The sequence below is a fragment of the Canis lupus genome, chromosome 17 (assembly GCF_011100685.1).
Source record: "Canis lupus familiaris isolate Mischka breed German Shepherd chromosome 17, alternate assembly UU_Cfam_GSD_1.0, whole genome shotgun sequence".
Taxonomy (NCBI): domain Eukaryota; kingdom Metazoa; phylum Chordata; class Mammalia; order Carnivora; family Canidae; genus Canis; species Canis lupus.
In genome coordinates, this window is record NC_049238.1 from 43,578,413 (window position 1) to 43,598,854 (window position 20,442).

The following is a 20,442-nucleotide window of genomic DNA, read 5'->3' on the forward strand; positions in this document are numbered from 1 at the left end:
GAATATAGGGCAAATAAGTAGGAAAAACTACACCGACGTCAAAGGTCTTTCCTGTTTGTAGAATATTATTCTTATAGCTTAGGTCTCTAGTGCCTATTAAAACACAAAGTTCCCTGGGAGACAGGATGCTTTGAACTATACTCTCTTGGTCATATTCACAAAAACACATCTAGCATTTATGAAATGTTTGGAGGCAGGAAGTTCAAAAAATTTCATGAATGGAAAGGAATTTTAATCTGATACTTTTCTGAACAGATTTTAACAGGATATTGATAACACCATTATCTTTTCATTAGCTCAAGCTAACCATATAGATCTTATCCTTGGTTTTGTCCCTCTCCCTCATGCCCACATACAGTCTATCACCAACTGGGTGAGTTCCACTTCTGAAATATTCCTGAATCCCACTGTTTATTTTCATCTCCTTGTCACTACCCTTCCAAATTTTTATCTGTTGCCTAGATGACCATTGATCTCTTTGCTTCCATTTTTGCCACTTTTACAACAATGAATGATTTTTTTGAATGTAAATCAGTGTATTTTACTTCTCTAATCAAAAATCCTCAATGACTGCCACTTTCTCTTAAATTTAATTACAACTCTTTTACTCTAACCCAGAATGTTCATCATGATCTCATTCCTTTTACCATATCTGCACTGTCTTTCTATAATCCAGGAGAATTCGCTTCTTTTCTTTAAAACACCAATCCCCTTTCCTGGTTACAGATCATTGAACTTGCTGTTCCTTCTTCCTGGCATACTCTTTTCTCAATTCTTTGCACAGTGGGCTTATTTCATCCCGTAGATCAGTTCAAATGCTACCTCCTTAGAGAAATATCCCCAGTGTTCATATCTAAACTAATTCCCCCTTACTCTTTACTTTCTTATAATCTTGTTAATTTCCTTCATAGAACTTTCAGAATCATTAATCTAGTATATTTTTGAATTATTTGTTACTATATATTTCCCCCAGCTAGACAAGTAGAGACCTTATCTGACTTGCTTAGTCTTTCCTCAGAAACTAGCAGAGTACCTGTTACAAATAGGTATTTTAAATATTTGTCGAATAAAATGGATGAACGACAAGGACAAGAATAGCTTCTGAGAATCAAATGGGGAATAAAACTGGGAGATGGAGAATTAAGAAGACAATGTCTACCAAATTCACAGTTTTGCTGAAGTCTGGCCAAATGTGCGTGTGTGCCTTTGTGTGTTGAGCCAGTGTGTGGGTAAGGGAGAGAGCTCAGATGATGCATCCTTCAGAGAAAAGCTTACCAGATGCCCCTAGGAATAACAGATGGCTGTTAAGCTTCCATTTGTTCCCTCTGAGCCTTTAAAATCTCACCTTATTACTAGCTCTGAGTCAAGGGGAAATATCAGAAGGAACAGAATTTTTTTTTAATTGCTTTAGCATAGCATTGCTCCAGTGACATGTCTCCCAGCACTGTCCACCTGAAACACAAAAGCCCTTGACATATTGCAGGAGCATCAGAGATCTGCTTAAGTATATACATAAAGTCAGAAATGTACTTAAGACTAGACCTCTACATGCCAAGATATTTATCTTGCTATTCCTCTTTCTCCTTGTCTATTACAAATGCATTCTAAACACCTCCCCATAAACATTGACAAATTCAACTACTTCTGGTACCAATAACAATGATTTTTCCTATATGATGCAGTACTATGAGTACTTTCCATATATTAGTTCATTTCATCCTCATTTCATCTGCAGAACAACCCTAGGAGTCTAGCACATGTCTCCACGTATATGTGAGTAAAGTGATGTTAATCCTTTAGAGATTATAGGATTTACCTAGGATCACATATGTGGTAAATGATACAATTAGGATCTGAACACTGGTAGTTTGCACTGGCTTCATAGATCATTTCTCACTGCAGCATGATAAAAACTAACAATTCAGCCCATTGCAGAGCAGGATATCCAAAAGCCCATCAAGAATATGTAATTGTTCTTTAACCAAGTTTAACTCCTTTCATTCCTTTCAAAAAGTTTTCCAGAACGCATTTGACGTCAAATGCAAAAGAAATAAATCTGTTTTCTTAGACTCCTTCCATAAGGAGTAAAAATTCAAACCAATCTCCACCTCCCATTTTAGCTTTAGATGTTGCTAAGATGTATGGAGGAAACTGGTGGGTAGTATTGATGGATAGTTTTGGTGGACTAGAGACATATGCCCTTCCACACTTTAATGAAAAAAAATGGTTAAGATATTAACCCTTGAGGTTATGTGATTTGACTATGTGATCATTACCCTTGTGATTATGTGAGTCTCTGAAGGGATATACAGAGCTAAAAGAGGTCATAATGGTATAATTTGCAGGGCTCAGTGTAAAATTAAAATTAGAGCCCTCTTTAAAAATTATTAAGAATTTCACACCAACAGCAAAACACTAAACCTAGTATAGACCTTTCTAAACACACGGACTTGCACAACTACACAGTTGTACACCCACCCATTCCTACTTGTAGACAGCCATGAGGAAAATTGTCAAGTTGGAAAATGTTTTCTTTTGCTATGTTACCTTTTTGCCTCCCTGAAGTTTCTAGTTTCTACTTTGCTCAACATCCCTTCTGTGGTTTTCTTCAGGAGACTGACCTCAGCCAACAATGCGCTTGCTGAGCTTTATCTTTTGCTGTCTCCATCATCAGAGTTTCCTGTTTTTTTCCTTCTTGCAACATTTATCAATCACATATTATATGATTCATCTTTAATAAATACTGGGAGATTGAGAGACTAAAATGATATAATCTGCATTGAAGGAGAATAGGAGCTAATGGAAGGGAAAACCAGTAAATAATAATTTGCTCTCTAGTGGCATAGTGATATTGTAAAACTAAGGAAGAGAAGCCAATAGAAGGAAGACAGGAAGAAGGAAAGAAAGAAAGAAGGAAGGAAAGAAGGAAGGAAGGAAGGAAGAAAGAAAGAAAGAAAGAAAGAAAGAAAGAAAGAAAGAAAGAAAGAAAGAAAGAAAGGAAGGAAGAAAGAAAGAGAAAAGGAAGAAAGAGGAAAGGAGGAGAAAGATTCTAAGAGTAGTTGAAAAAGAAATGTATGCACCAATTTGGAAATTAGAATTCTCCATGTGAGCAGTGATATTCTAGGCAAAAAAAGACATCATCTTCCTAGCATCCAGTTGTTTATAGCATGACAAATCTTTGATGAATTCATTTGAAATAATACAGCACTTTTTCAAAGGGTTTGGAAAGAGAGTGGAGCATCATCAGAAATCCACAGAAAACTTTTTAGCTCTTTTGAAGTATTCATGCTCCACTCCAACACCACTGCTCATTAGCCCTTCCTGCTGGAGCAGGACAAAGTTGAGACTGACTACCACAGTTAGCCATGTCTGCTAACAGGAAAGAATGTCAATTTCCTTCAGGTGGATGGTCACAAAAAATTGAGAATTAATGATAACACACATTTTACTCAATTACAATAAGGTTAAATTTTAGACATGTTTCAGTCTCCAGAACTATTTAAGTTAATGAAGGAGGATGAAAGAGGAAGAGGGACAGATACACATGCATATGTGTTATTTAAAATATAACTCTGTATTTGCAATATCCTCCCTCTCCAAAAGACCTAATGGAAAATTGGAACAAAACAGGACTTCAAGGCCTCTAGGGCATTCCTCTGGAATTCATATTGTGAGTTGTTTGTAAGCTCATGAACATAAACTTTAAGGTAACCTCATTCCTGATAGTGAGACTTTCAATAACTGTACCTGATTAAAAGAATTGTTTTAATAGCTTGAAGCCCTTTTGATGCTCCTTCTTAATGATGTAGGGTGATATGTTTCCTAATATAGGCCAGGAGTAACTTTGTTCTATATACTTCTCAAATACAGAGAACCCAATATATAAATCTATATATATTCATATACATATTCATATACATATGAATATACATTACACATATATGTGTAATGTGTAATTCAGTAATGTAATGTAATGTAATGTAATGTAATGTAATGTAATGTAATGTATAATTCAGTTCTATCTTGAAAGAAATTTGAGCCCAAATTTGTAGTATAATGGGGACCACCTAGAAGATATAAAATAATAATTTTATAGATACCTTTAAAGATTTCTAAAATCCCAGGTGATATATTTTACAATAGAGCACAATTAAGATAATAAATTCTTTTATAAATGGTGTAGTTACTATTCTTGGTGTTGTCGTACACAAAAAGGCAATGCGATAACAATTGACAGAATTCTGGGAGTGGCTAGACAGAAAAATATAAAGACAGAAAGTCAGAAACACTAGTTAATAAGGAGATGGAATCATAGAATTAGGCCTCAGTGTCCTATAAAATTCCATATCAAAGCTGGTCCCCAAATCTGGTTCCATTGTTGTGGCTAATCAGAGGCATGGATAGGACCACAGGCATGTATCTGCACCAAATGGGAAATAGAATAGTTACCTTTCCTCAAGACTGTGCAATATCCTGAGTGCCAAGATAAAGCTCCCAGTCTTTAAATTTGAAACTCAAGAAGATATAAAGAGAAAATTGTTATCTAAGAAATATTCTAAAATTCATAGGACTTCATTTCTGGGAAAACATTCCTTTACAGAAGATCCCACACTGTTTATAATGCAAATTCCGTACAGCTTACATTTGTGTTGTGTATGTTACTAGGTTTAAAGATTTTGATGCACAATATATAGAACATACTCCCTAAACATACTCTAGTGCATATAGAGAGCCTAACCCTAACATACTCTAGTGCATATAGAGAGCCAAGGGACTAACTTTTTGAGGAAACTGATTTCTCCCCAGAAAATGAGGAATGTTGTGTGATTTTCCTGAAAGTATACAGACAACAAGAAGAAACAGACTCATCCCTCAACAGTTCTTGAATTCCTTTCATTTTCTGTAGTGTATCAAGAAATGCAATCATATAAGTAAGAAAATGGAACTCTCATGACTTACTGACATTTTTATGGAATCAGAAGTCAGATTTTGGCCCCAAAAGGGAAGATTTCTTTTCAGTGATTAACATATTACCCAGAAATCTCTGGCTTCCTGGAATTCTCAATAAAAATTCCAAATCTCTTGGCAATAACTTTTGAGCACAACAATTTCTGCCAATAAAAGAATGATCATTCAATTTGCGTTAAGTATGCTCTCACTTTGGTTATTTCAGAGTCCAATTAGGGAAGGCCACATTGCTAGCACTCTGCACGTATTGCTTGACATGAAGAGTGTATTTAAAAGTGGAAATCACACAGGGATGTTTGGTGCAATAAACTAGGTGATTACCTTATTTGGGGAGAATGTAGCATACTACAAAGACCTCATTCGGAATGAGAAAAAACTCAGGTTAAAGAGTATTTATGATTTAGAGCTCAGTATTTCCATCCCCCAAATCTATAATCTATGTACAGCTTTCTTGGAAAAGAAAGTTTCACTTAGAGAATCTGAAGGTGAAGAGATACTGAAGGGAACTAAGACTTGAGAAATTATAAATAGGCCATGGAAATGGGGAAAAGCTGTATGAACCCACTGAAATAGAATCTTTGGGAAATGCAGCATAAAAAGAAAGTGAGCAAAGGATCCAGGGGGAGCCAGATGTTCTTTCTTATATGAAGAGAACTACCTCTAGCAAGATCAGCTTCAGTCTGGTTGGAAATAAGTTTGATGCAAAACAGGAAATATTTGTTGTTGTGTGCTATGTAGACAAGGAAACTACATGACATAATAATCCATTATATTTTTTTTTGCATTCTGTTGTCATTTTCCAGATATATACAGTGACAATAACTGAACCAATAAAATCATAAAAATGTAATCATAGAGACAATATTTACTGCTTTGGATTCAAATGGAGCTGCATTTGACTCCAGCTGCATGATCTTGATTATACCACCTAACTTCCTTAGTTCTTAGTTTATTCACTATTTTTAAAGGTCAGGAATAATATTTCCTGTCTTTATGGAGTTGTATTAAATGAGTTATTACAGATAAAGGCTTATGTATGTTAACTTCAAGCGCTGAACGTTTTTGAGTACTCAAAATATTTTCAGTGATAGTACTAGAAATGACAGAATATATGAACTGAGGCCCAGAGAAGTGATGATTTGTAAGGTCAATGGTTGGTGGCAGACTTGAGTTTCAAATTAGATCTCCAATCTCCCTTCCAGGGCTTTTTCTACTACATCACATCCCCCCAAAAACCTCATCTCTGAGCTTTGATGATTTCATGTTTCAATATGATCAGAACCTATCTGGCCTCTTCAACCATGAACTTCCCTTATAGTCTAATAAAAAAAAATTGACACAAATATATAGAGGCAAGCAGTAGCAGCAAGTCAGGATTTCACCATGGAAAAATATCAAAGTCCAGTTAACTAATGCTACTCTTAATTTGCCAGTTAACTTTTAAGTTCTCCAACTATTTTCTACATGACATACCCATCTTCATTATAAATTATTGCATTTGATTTTGTAATATTACTTTCAAATTCAGTTTGATTCAAATTACAGCAAAAAATAAAACAAAAGCACACTGAAAAATGGGTTGAGATAATGCAGAAGTAGAATTCAGAAAACATACAGACCTCATAAGCCTTCACATACTAAAGTATTTATTCTCTTAAATTGTTAGGCAAGTTAAAAAAAGAAAGATGTAAAAGGGTTTATAATTTTAATCCTTTCACTGGTCAGTCTCTCTGCTTCAATGGTCCCCAGGTGTCCACTGATATATTTTGGAGTCGTGTAGGTTTTGTCAAGCACTTGGGTTGCTTGGATGGGTATTAACCAGTGAAGGTGTGGCAAGGTGAGATTTTATTCTAGTTTACACACCTAGATGTTGGTGATATTACCTTATAAATATAATAGGCAGAAAAATGACCTCTCAAAGATGCCTACACTCTGATCCATGGTACCTATGACTACATTATTTTATGTGGTAAAGGGATTTTGAAGATATGCTTCAAGTTAAGATCATTGAGATGGCATGATAATCCCGGATTATCGAGGTAAACCCAATCTGAATATATGAGTCATTAGCAGGTGAGAATATTTTCTAGCTGCAAGAAGAGTAGGGATGAGGCAAAAGAAGAGATCAAAGAGATTTCAAGCTTAAGAAGTATTTGTGCCATTGTTGTCTTTTAAATGGAAGAAGGGATGCACTAGCCAAAGAAAACAGATATCCTCTGGAAGCTGAGAAAGCCCTCCTGGGGCAACAGCTAGCGAGGGAATAAGGACCACAGTGCTACAGTCACATAGAACTGAGTATTACCAACAAGTTGTGAGAACACAGAAGCAGGGTTTTCCCTTGAGCCTTTAGTAAGAAATGTAGGCTGGCACCCTGATTTCTAAGCAGGCAAATCAGCTGGACCCAAAGTGCTTCTGATCTGCAGAAGTATGAGGTAGGAATTTGACCCATTTTAAACTACTAGCTTTGTAATTTAGTTACAGCAGCATGCATTATATATTTTTGTTTGTTTGTTTCTTCTTCTTTATTTTTAATGCTGTCTTGACCCAGTTTTGAGGCCCTGACTAGAGGAGGTCATTTAAGAAAATAGCTAAGTCCAGATTCCAGTGACCTCCTTTATCTGGGACTTACACTCTGGGCCCCCATACACCTGTCCGAATTCTCCCAGGTTCAGTTACCAGACAATCAAGGGCAGCCCCAGTGCCCTAGAACCTGGTGAATTTATTCAAATTAGTCAATCTTACACCTGCTTTCTTCACCCATTCCTTCCATGGAAACCACAACAAATGTGCTCATCAGTGCTTTCCTTCTCTTTGCCTCCTGACTGACCCCCAGCACTTCCCCTCAGAGTGTGGGTGCTGTGTTCTCCTTAAGCAACTGTGAGTATGATAAAACTGTAAAACTCTCTCCAGTGTCTCTTGAGCTGTATCTGGACTCCGCATACTTCACTTGAGTTAATATGGATAGAACACAGGAATAGAAAGCTAATACATGAGATTACACCAAGGTTACATGATTACTCTAGCTGTTCCAGTCCTCACCATTTACTTAACTGTCCTGAAAAGGAGGCCATAGGTTATGGGGGTATTTGATGGCACTTTCTCCTCCTCATCCTCATTGCCAATTCTGCCAATTATTGTAATGTGCTTATTTATTGGTGAGACAGAAATTAAGAATATAGGCTTCACAGTGATCTTCAACAAATAGGTTGAACTGGGGGACTCTAATATCTCTAAATATGCATTTCCTCTTGTATGAAATTAATATAATAAAATTGTCTTATTGGGTTGCTGTGAGCATAAAGTGAATAAAATGTGATACTACATGCGTTTGCTTAGTGTGTATATATGTAGTTACTATTTACTGTTGTAGTTAACTAGTTAACTTTGGGATTATTGTCGCCCCACTGAGTCTCTTTTTTTTTTTTTTTTTTTTTTTTTTTATTGGCTCCCTATTCTCATCTTTCCCTTAAAAGATGGCTTGGCACCAAAGTTTGTATATCAGCATTCTCACCGCCGTCTTCTTTTTTTTTTCCCCTTCCCCGACCACATTCAGGAGTAAAGGCAAAAGAAGCAATAACTTTGACAAACATGCCAAAAGTACCAAAGTGATTTAAAGAACCATAAAAACATTATTCTAAGCACAAGAAGTCAGGCAAAAGGACCACATCTGTTTTCCAGGATTTTGTTTTCAATTCCCAGACAAGCTCTTGTTTGCCCCAGCTGAAAGCACAACCTTAGGCAACTGAGATGTTGCCAGCAGTTAGCTGTTATTTTGAAATGCCCCAGGGATAGGATGCAACTCCTTTGTGAGTTGAGCTCAAATCAAAGGAAATAGCCACCATCTGTTTGAGAATAGAAATTTACTAGGGAACTGCAAGTTCATACAAATATTGACTATGCCCTAGAGACAGTGCCTTTAACAGATCTCTAAGCGGTCAGGTATCTTTGTGTCCACAATGCTGCCCACTCTCGGTAAAAGCACAGGACTGGGAGATATGGAAGAACCCTAAATTAAACTGTCCCAGGCTACTGACACTAAAATGTTAGTAGTTTCCCTAGGATAGATAATTTTCAGTTTATTCTGTGGCTTCGCTTAATTGCCAGATGTCTGAAATGATTGATTTTACTTGTTTTGCTTTTATTTTTATTGTTTTATATAGAGAGCAAGTTCACCTTCTCTTCTTTCTACCATTCCAGAACTGATTAAACATTGTTTTTAAATGTATAATTAATCTCTTCTGTACGTTGCTGATTTTTCATCTATTTTATCTGCCACCAGTTAGTGATAGAAATGTGGTAAGTCTCACTATGATGATAGACTGTCGCTCTATTTTTTTCTAGTTCTGTGAATTTTTGCTTTTATATATTTTGAGACTATCTTGGGGATTTGATTTGATTTGATGAGAATTTTGATTATGTGTAGTATAGTTATACCAGCTTAAGTAGATAACTTCCATAGCACATTTTTTTCCATTTTTAAGCTTTGTGCATTATTAAGTCATCTTTTTCTTATAACAGGTATCTGAGTTAAAAATTTTTCTATTCTGACAATCTTTCTAAGTGTAACATTTGGTCCATTTACATTTATTGTAATTATATTACCCCATTTAAAAGTCCTCTCTGTCACCTTATTTTGTGTTGTTTGTGCCCTTTTAAAAAATTCTCTTCTTTCCTACCTTAATTTGAGTAATTTTCCTTATTTTACTATCCGTTAGTTTGGAGGTCATATAGTTTATTTCCATTTTATTATTTTAGATATTTTGATGTGCACATTTAACTTACAACCACAACTAAAGTCTTCACATTTTTCTTGCTTTCAAATATTACAAAGATTTTAGAGCACTTCAACTATAACTACTAACGGTACATGGCACTGTTTTTGTTGTTCTTTTAGATCTGCATTGATATTTTTAACATTATACTGAACATTATATTTTTGTGTAGTCAAAATTTGTTCACATTTACCCATATATTCACCACTTTCTTTGTTCATCATTAGATTATGCTTCTCAGATATTCCACCTGGGCTTACTTTCCTTCTGCCAAAACTATAACCTTAGCATTTTCACCAGTGTTGGTTGATAGAAAATTGTGTTTTTGTTTGTCTGAACAAATCTTTATTTTGCTCTTTTTGCCAAAATAATGCTTTGTAAGATACAGAATCCTAGATTGAGCAAGAATATTGATATATTGATATTGTCATTTTTGGTTTCTATTAATTTTGTTGAGAAGACAGCCATCTATTGATCCAATGTTTATCCCTTCTTAGAACATCTGTCTTTTCTCTCTGGTTGCTTTAACGATTTTTCCTTTGCAGTGTTAGACTGATTATGATGTGTCTTGATCGGTATTCATTTTTATTTGTCTTCGTTGGGATTTTTGGCTTCCTGAATCCATGATGTTGATGTTTTTTATAAATTCTTGAAAATGTTTGGGCTGAATTGTGTCTACTCAAATTCATATGTTGAAGTCCTAACCCCCGATGTGATGGTATTTGGAGATGGAGCCTTTGGGAAATAACAGACTGAAATCAGGTCATGAGATTTGGGCCCTTAATGATGGGATTAGTGCGATTATAAGAAAAGACCTCAAAGAAGCTGCCTTCTTTATCTCTCTGTAATGTAAGGACATAGCAGGAAAATAGCTATCTGCAAGCCAGGAAGCAAGTTTTCACCAGAAATCAAATTTGTTGGCACCTTGAAACTTGGACTTCCCAGCTTCAGAACTGTGAAAAATAAATTTTTGTGGTTTACACTATCCAGTCTGTGGTATTTTGTTATTGCAGCCCAAGGTGACCAAGACTATTCTAAATCATTATTTCTTCAAATATTTCTCCTAATTTATCTCTACTCTTTTACACTTTTCTCCTGTTTCATGCTGCTACATTCCAGATACCTTTTTTTTTTTTAAGAATTACAAGTAATTCTTTAGTCACTAGTCCTGTTCAATGTGTGTTTTTTAAATTTTTATTTTAGTTTTCAGTCCTAGAAGTTATATTTTATCATTTTGTGAGTATATTTCACTTGCTTTTTAAGTTTCAGATCTTAAGCCTGCAATTCCTTCTTCTTTTTTTTAAGTATATGTAACAAATTACATTATTTTCTCCACTTGATAATCATAATGTTTGAAGATTTGAGGATTTGACTTTACTGTTTACATATTCTGCTGATGTTTTTTAGTGGTTCTTTTGTGTGCATGTGATTTTTTTGAGTGGAAAATTATAAATTTTAAAATTAGTCTATAAGGAGGCTTTCCTGCCTGTTTGAAGGTAAGTTCTTCCAGAAAAGATGTTTGCTTTAATCAAAAAAGGAAACACTGAAAAACCACTTTCAACCCCAAATCCCTTTAGAATACTAGGAATATGCAAACTGGGACTTCATATACGGGTGACCTCTAGCTTGTGATCACGAATTATCTCTAAGATAGGTCTTTCACTGTAGAATTATACTCTGACAGTGACAAAGGAATATCAAGTTTACTTCTAATTCATCTGTACATGGAATGTGCTGTATTTCAGGGTCAACTTTGTGCTAAGGGTAGACTTGCTTCTATAGGACTCTTCACTTGGGTAAGTTCTAGACTTCCTTCCTTTGCTCTGCATATTGAGGCTACTAAAATCAAAGCTTTCTTGTCTTCAGTTTCAGAAAATGTTCTCAAGGGAAAAATTGCTTTGGTGCCCTACTTTATCTGTCTGAACTCCTTCTTCCTTAAGCCACCTTCGACTTTGAGGTATTCATTACTAGACTATCAGGTCATTGATACATTTCAAGAAATTTTTTCTATCTAGATTTTTTCAAATGTTTAGAGCATGAGTTTCAGACAGTTTCCTACTATTTCATCCTGCCTGAAACAATTAGAAAATATTGACATGATTCTTTTTTTTTTTAAGATTTTATTTATTTATTCATGATAGACATAGAGAGAGAGAGGCAGAGAGAGAAGCAGGCTCCTCACAGGGAGCCAGATGTGGGACTCATCCAGGGACTCCAGGATCATGCCCTGAGCTGAAGGCAGGCACTCAACCACTGAGCCACCCAGGTGTCCCACTGCTGTACATCTCTTATCTGAAGTTACTACTCTATTGTATAATTATATTTTGTGTGTATAGATATATAAAATACATATTATATATTGTATATATTTATACTGAACCCAGTACATTCCTCTCCCATTACTGATACCCACTATATATCCTTTGTTCATCGCTGTTCCCAGCTTAAGTAACTTGGCAATCAAAACCTCAAATGGATTTCACTCTGCCATGTGACTACACACAGCTGATATTAGAGTTAGTATCAATTACAAATTGTTGTTTATTTACTGATTACAGTGCCAGTGGTTTCCTCAAATCTAAAATTTGGGACTTTAATTAAAAGTTAAATCAAACAAAGGAGAGCTGTGCACATGAAACATTTACAAATCTAATTTCCTAATTTCATACCCTGCTCTCTGGAGAGGTCAGTCCTCCAAAGCTGATGAATCTTGTTCCTCAGTAAATGAATTATGTTTCTTTTTGTCTTTGATGATTTAAAGTTTTCTATAGTTTGTATATATGGCAATTCACAATACACAACATTTATCCTGTTTGGTGTTAAATAAACTCTTACAAATTAAATTATTAGGGATCCCTGGGTGGCGCAGCAGTTTGGTGCCTGCCTTTGGCCCAGGGCGTGATCCTGGAAACCCGGGATCGAATCCCATGTCAGGCTCCTGGTGCATGGAGCCTGCTTCTCCCTCTGCCTGTGTCTCTGCCTCCCCCCCCCCCCCCCCCCCCCCCGCCCCGTGACTATCATAAATAAATAAAAATTAAAAAAATTAAATTATTAATTATTTGTCTTCAATCTCAGGAAATACTCAGGTTCATATACTTCCTTCCCACTGTGTAATTATTAGTGTTCCTGGTGCTCTTACTATACTGATGTTGACACTTTAACTTCTGCCTCCCTCATTTCATCTCTTTATCCTTTCCTGCTAAGTGCTGGGTAAAGTTCTTTACATTGATCCACCGGCTTACTCATTTATTCTCTGAATGTGTTCCTTTTGATGGCCAACCCATCCACTGAATGCTTTATTTTAACCTCCTGCCTCCACCACTTACGGTGAGCTTTCCTTTCCTTAGCCTCCTGCTAAGTGATGAGAGTTCATGGCAGTTTAAGTGCTCTGGTTGCTCTAATGGCATACTACCACCCCCAAATTGCTCAGCCCAATTCTAACAGTATCTTTCAGTGCACTTAACTGAAAATTATTAATGTTAAAATGTCTCCCATATAAGCATGCTGCTGCTGCTGCTGCTTATTTCTTTCAGTTTTGCTTTTGTTTAGTTTAGAATATGGGATTTTCAAGAATAGTACTATTGTAACAATCTCAAATTTTTATCTTTGTGTCTAGAGTCAGCTTTATTTTATAAAATTTAGGATTTTGGCTTCTACTTAAAAATTATGATTCATTCTTCTTATAGAAATATATGAAATACTCGTCTTAATGTCTATTTAGTCAAACCAAAGATAATACTGACAGAGCCTTCAAACGGAAAAAAAAGGCTCTGAAAAATTCTCACTGTATTAGTTTTCTTGGTATTTTTAATGATGTTTGATCATGTTAATACAACTCCACTGTATGTTATTTATGACATGTCAATATGGTTTCACTCTTAATATTTTTTCACTTGTTTGTCCTGAATATGGTCTCTCTTGGTGAATCTCTCACCTTACTTAGGTACCTGAAAAAATAATTTGCTGTTGTTAGGTGGAATTATCTGTAAAATGTCAATTAGATTAAGTTTATTGGCTGTGTTGTATCGATCTTCTATATCCATACTTATTTTCTGTCCTTGAAAGTTATATGATGGTTTAAATTACCTATATCATATCGGCTGAGTTGTACTAGTTTGCACGTTTAAAGAAACTGGCCTCGGGATCCCTGGGTGGCGCAGCGGTTTGGCGCCTGCCTTTGGCCCAGGGCGCGATCCTGGAGACTCGGGATCGAATCCCACGTCGGGCTCCCAGTGCATGGATCCTGATTCTCCCTCCGCCTGTGTCTCTGCCTCTCTCTCTCTCTCTCTCTCTCTCTCTGTGACTATCATGAATAAAAAATTTTTAAAAAATTTTAAAATGTTTAAAAAAAAAGAAATTGGCCTCGCTCATCTATATTGTTAAATTTATGTTTGTACAATAATTCATAGAATTTCTCTATTATTCTTTTAATGTCTGCAGTCAGTCTATAGTGAGGTCTCCAATACTATTTTTATATTACTTGTGGCTTCTATTTTTTGTCAGTCATGCTAAACATTTGTCGATTTTACTGATATTTTTCAGAGAACCAACTCTTTGTTACATTGACTTTCTCTATTTTATCTATTTTCATTCACTTCTCCTGATTTTTATTACCTTTCTTCTGTTTTATACCCTTTCTCTTCTAAGTTCTTAAGATGGAAGCTTACAGTGTTAACTCAAACATTTCTCTTTTCAAAAGTATGCTTTAGCAGTATGAATTTTCTTCTCAGTGCTGCTTTAGCTGCATAATATAGTTTTTTTTTTAAATTTTCATTCAGTTCCATGTACTTTAGAATATCTATTTAGACTTCCACTTGACATAGTGATTATTTAGAAGTGTGTGGGGTTTTTTTGTTTTGTTTTGTTTTGTTTTTTAGTTTACAAATATTTGCATCTTTTTTTCTGTTATCTTTGTTGGTTTCTAGTTTGATTCATAGTTGCTGGGGACATAATCTATATGACTTATTTTTCTTTTTAATTATCCAGGTTTTTTTTAATGACCTAGAATATTGTCTATTTTGGTGTATGTTTTGTCATCACTTGAAAGAATGTGCTATTGAGTAATTATGTTTAATTACTGATATTCTGGGACACAAGCCTAACATTTCTTTTTTCTATCCTCTGTTTTTTGGTTTCAGTGTTTTCTTTTTTATGCCTTTCTTTCAATTACTTAAACATTTTTTTGAATTGTTTCCAATTTAGTGTTTTAGTGTGTATCTCTTAACGTTTAAAATGGTCTATATAGGTTTTATATCATCTATATACATAACAGTCCATTGGTGTGATAATCTTACAGTTTGAATGAAGTACAGAAACCTTACCTCCTTTATGTGTCCATGCTATACTACATTTATAATATAGTTTCTTCATTATTTTCTTTACATACATTTAAGCAACATCAGATGGTGTTACAGTTTTTTTTTTGCTTCAAACATCAAACACAATTTATAACACCCAAGAGAAGATAAGCATACTATTTTTAACATTTATTTTTGCTTACTGTGTTCTTTATTCATTCTAGATATTTTAAAGTTCCTTCTTTTATTATTTATTTTCTTTTTAGAGAATATCCATTAGCCATTTTTTTTGTACAGTAAGTCTGCTGGTGACAAATCCTCATTTTTCTTCATCTGAGAATTTCTTGTTTACTTCTTCATCGTTGGTTATTTTCTCTGGTGTAGGTTTCTGGGTTGACAGGTCTTTTCTTTTAGCACCACAGAAATATGCAATTTCTTTTTGGTTTCCATAGTTTCTAATGAAGAAATATACTATTTTACAAAGGTTTTTCCTTTATAGGCAAGTTGTCATTTCTCTCTTACTGCTTTAAAGAATTTTTGTCTTTAGCTATGAGGTGTCTTTGTATGGATTTCTTTGTGTGTATCCTGTTTGGGGGTTTATTCATTTTTAAAAATCTGCAGATTTATATATCTTGACAAATTTAGAGTTTCAGTCATGACTTCTGTGAGTGCCTTTTCAGCCCAACATCTTTTTCCTCTTTTTCTTTGATTCCAATGATACTCCTTGTTAGAGTTTTGTTATAGTCCCACAGGTCCCTGATGCTCTATCAATTTTTTTATGGCTACTTTCCCTCACTTTTTAAATTTGTCAATTTAATCAAGAGTTGAGCTGAGATTAGGGTTTTTGTTACTACGGTTTTACTAAGAGCATCAGTAGTCTTCCAATTTTTTTTAGCATTGCCTTCTGTTGAGAGTGGGGCTAGGGAATTGTTTATAATATCTGCTCAATTCTGCCTTTAAATTTCCCCTTTGTTCCTGTATCACAACAAGGATATCGCTTCCTGCTTTTACTCTTTCCCAGGCAGTATTTTGGACTGCTCTTATTTGTTCTTTCACACCCACTTGCTTTCTGGGGTAGATGGAGGAGAAAAGTCACATGAAGGAGGTCTTTTCTCTTGTTCTGGTTCAGCTTTAGTCTTATGTAGATTGTATGCCCTTGAGTCTCAAGGGTATTCTTTCTCAGTGATCCTGCCCTGTCCCCAGTGGTACAGGATCATTAATGATCTGGCCCTAGGATGTTTTCCTGCCTCTTCCCCAAGGAAGAGGGATTTTTTTTTTCATTTCCTTTTACCAGTTTTGATAGGTATTTATTTGTACTCAGAATGTAACAGAGTTCATTGGTCTTTCCCCAGCTGATTCTGAATTTTCTTCCTTGGAGAGTTAGAGAAGTATCCAGGCAAGGCTTCAAGCTTTCTCTATAGCAGCTGCTATTCCCCTCACCCAGGTCTTCACCATAAGAGATTCTCTTTCTAGTCTCTTATCCAGTCCCTTGTATTTCTCATGATAACTTAGTGATGTCAGTGGAGAAGAGCCTATGGCATGAATTTCTCCTGAGTTTGAAATTTCCAGAATTTCTATACTATTGTGCTAGCTCACAATCAGCATTCAGATATTAATTTACATTTATTAAAATTCATAATGGTTCGTATGATGATTTGTCTTCCTTAGATAAGCAAGCACTTATATTTACTTTCTCGTTGAAAGAATATCTTTCTTATGTTTTGCATTAGTTGATTTCCTTGTGATTTCAGCTGTGATAAGTTCAAGAAGGTTGTGATTGTATAGATTACTGTTTTTTTATTGTTGTTCTAGGGGTGAAAATGGTGGTCTTTTCAACTTTCCATATCCCAAAACAATGTTTAAAGTTACAGTGACATTTTAGGGATCCCTGGGTGGCACAGCGGTTTAGCACCTGCCTTTGGCCCAGGGCGCGATCCTGGAGACCTGGGATCAAGACCCACATCGGGCTCCCGGTGCATGGAGCCTGCTTCTCCCTCTGCCTATGTCTCTGCCTCTCTCACTCTCTCTCTCTGTGACTATCATAAATAAATAAAAATTTAAAAAAATTTTAAAGTTACAGTGACATTTTAAAGTAAATTGTGCAATGGCATTTGTAACTTTAAAATATAAAGATATACTTTTGCCAAAATTTGGAAATTGGTAACTAAATAATAGGCTGAAGATAATTTGGCCTTTAGTTTCTGAAATGTTATGTGAAGTTAATAAATATGAAACAGTATGTTTTAGTTCTTTCCAGAGTGATCACATTAATCTTTCTGTATTAAAGGAATGCTTTATATATCAGTCTCCAAGAAGGAAACTTATACTACACATGGTATCTAAAACTCGCCCATGTCTTTCTGAAGAACAGGGAAAGAGGGATCAAGGAAGTGTTAGCAGCCATTAGAAAAATAAGCTGACTCTAAATGCTAGCTAAATTCCTGAAATTAAATGAAATATGTACAAGTTATATACAGTGATAAATGATGGAACTTACTTCTCAGAATCTTCTCTACTTGAGGAGTTTAATTTACAACTCTCTTTTACAAAATGCTTCCCTAAACCTCAGGTATTATTTTATCCATAGGCATAAGTATAAAACCTTTGGTTTGTTTTCTCAGCGCCAGGTGTTTTAGGACTTCTAACAAAAGTACCATTTCTATTCTAGCAAGAGAGATATAATACAATTATATTCTTGAATATTTCTATAAACAAGTAGATTTTTAAAAGGAAGATAACATGAATTATATTTCCAATAAAACATTGGTCAATCCCAGACTTTAAGGAACAGTCAACATTATAAATATGTTGTTTCAAAATCAGCCTGCACTTATCCTTGAAAAATTCTTGGCCTCAGTATATTCTAGAAATTATTACAAGAAAACAGAAAAAGAAAAGGGTAAAGGAAGCCTTGCTGAAAGCTTGACTTTCGTTTGCTTTAACTTTGAGAGAAGCAGCTATTTTTATCTTGCTGATTTATTTATGAGACATAAGAAAGAAGCCTGTAGTGGAACATTTCCTCTGAACTAGATTTGAGCATCAAGGAAAACCATAAGGGATGCCTTGGTTAAAATAAGAACCGACCCTACTAGTACCCTGATTGTGAAACACAGCTTTTGTGACTGATGTTGTTGTTTGAAAGGGTTTCCTTTCTTGATTAGCTTTCATTCTCACCTGTTCTATACTACCTTGTCCCTGCTGAGCTGACCCTGAGAATAAAGGTGTTTTTGTAAAATTTTCAATTCTGTTCCCTGCCAGTTGGAGTTCAAAGTTTGTCTGAACTCCACGGAGCTTTCTTGATTCACATGCAACTTTTGGGCCTTTGAAATTTACCCAGTAAGAAAAGAACAAGGTTTGTGGCCAGTCTCAGACAAAAATTGTAGGACAATTGTGAGATTTTGTAAAGCACATTGTATATGGCATATATCACAAATGTAACAGGAAGGACCCCATCTGACATTCATGGCTCCTGGAGATTGCTCTGTTCACCAGTCCACCATATAGTGTAGAAAAATACATCTCTTATTTACATATGTACTGATTGGTTCTTTATATGGCTAAATATTCTGAACTTTAATGGATTTTTTAATAGATTAATTTTTTTACTTAGTAAAATACCTCAATCAGTTTCAAAATATGCAAATAAAGGCTTTGCCTAAGAGTTAAAGAACTTTTCTCCTGATAGGTTAACAAGGATATATAGCTTTTTGACTAACACCTAGGGGAAGAGGATAGAGGGAATCTAATGATATGTTGAGAGCCTGGGCCTGGGGAGTAAATACATGAAGATGTCTGAGGTACTGTTATAAAGAGAGAAATCTAGTATTAAATTTAGGGGTTTTCTTTACCATGTACTGTTACACAATTTCCCAACCCTTACTATCCCAGATTTTCCATGATTATCTGCCATACAGTATTATGTGTTGTAATATTTAATGTTAGAGATAGATGGATGAAGGAAAGAGAGACCATACTAATAGAAGAATACAACGTAATGGTGAGTCAGTAGATGCAAGAACTATTTAAACAGTCAGACATAAAGGCTTCTGCTTTTACCTCTGGTTTTCTTTCTTGACTAACAGAAAAAGACCATTGAATGAATTGCTGATGCTTATGCTCAGAATCATGCAGCATATCATTTGTTTTACAGTAGTCGAGGCCATTTAGAATTAATAATAGACCCTATGTATTATGGCCATTAAGATGTGTTTTAGGGTGGCTTTTAGCCTGGGTGACTCAGTGAGTTAAGCATCTGACTCGATTTCAGTTCAGGTCATAATCTCAGGGTCCTGAGATTGAGCCCTGCATTGGGTTCCAGGCTCATTGGGAAGTCTACTTGATATTCTCTCTCTCCATTTCTCATCACCCCTTTGCCCCCACTCTTTCTCTCTTTAAATAAATAAATAAATAAATAAATAAATAAATAATTTTTTAAAAAGAATAAAAATGTCTTAAAATATTTGATATTTAAATGAAAGTGAGAAAAAGGGAAACAAACATAGGACTAAATGGGTCAAATTAGAAATTTGCTGGGCAAATATGGCAGCATGAAATTTGGACATGTTCACACCTTTACTGATTTACAACTGTGGTAGATATCAGTGCTGTTCACCAATATTTCCTGTTGTCTTTCTTACAAGAACAAAAGGAGATTGCAGTGTCCCATTTTCTTGATATTGATATTATCTAAATGATTTAATCTGGTCAACAAATTTGAGAAGTAAAAAGTGTTATTTACAGGTACAAGCACTCTCTACCTGTTTCTGTGAGCCAGAAAGGAAATATTTACATGAAAATGTAATCCTGATTCTTCATATAAAGGATAGGTAACCTGGAAAAATGCTTAGACTCTCAACATACTTTATGTAAACAAGAAAGCAGTCTCGGTTGTTTTAAACCACTAATATGTTGTATTGTTTGTTTTTAAACAAATACTAGTGCCATTGCTGGCACTCGTGTTGTTTTTAGTGATGTCTTAAAGTAGTCGTATGATACACTTACCCTATCTTAGATTTTAACAGACTGCTTTCTTGAGCATTTGTAAAACTTTTTTTTTTAAAGATTTATTTATTTATCCATGAGAGACAGAGAGAGAGAGAAAGAGAGAGAGAGAGAGAGAGGCAGAGACACAGGCAGAGGGAGAATCAGGCTCTACGCAGGGAGCCTGACGTGGGACTCGATTCAGGGTCTCCAGGATCACGCCGTGGGCCGAAGGAAGCGCTAAACCACTGAACCACCCGGGCTGCCCGAGCATTTGTAAAACTTGTTTGAGAATTTTATTATTTTCAGAGAGCATCACTTACATGAGGTTCATCCTACCTCCCAAAACATCAAGCCATTAGCATTATCTAAGGCATAGATCAATTCTTAAGCCAATGGTGTATTAATGCAAGTGTGTTGCAATT

The 20,442-nt window shown here is 35.3% G+C and overlaps 1 long non-coding RNA gene across 2 annotated transcripts in view; it reads left to right on the forward strand.

Moving 5' to 3' along the window:
* Positions 1-20,442, forward strand: part of LOC102153033 — a 98,350-nt gene that overhangs the window by 40,338 nt on the left and 37,570 nt on the right. The gene's annotated exons all lie outside the window — the stretch shown is intronic.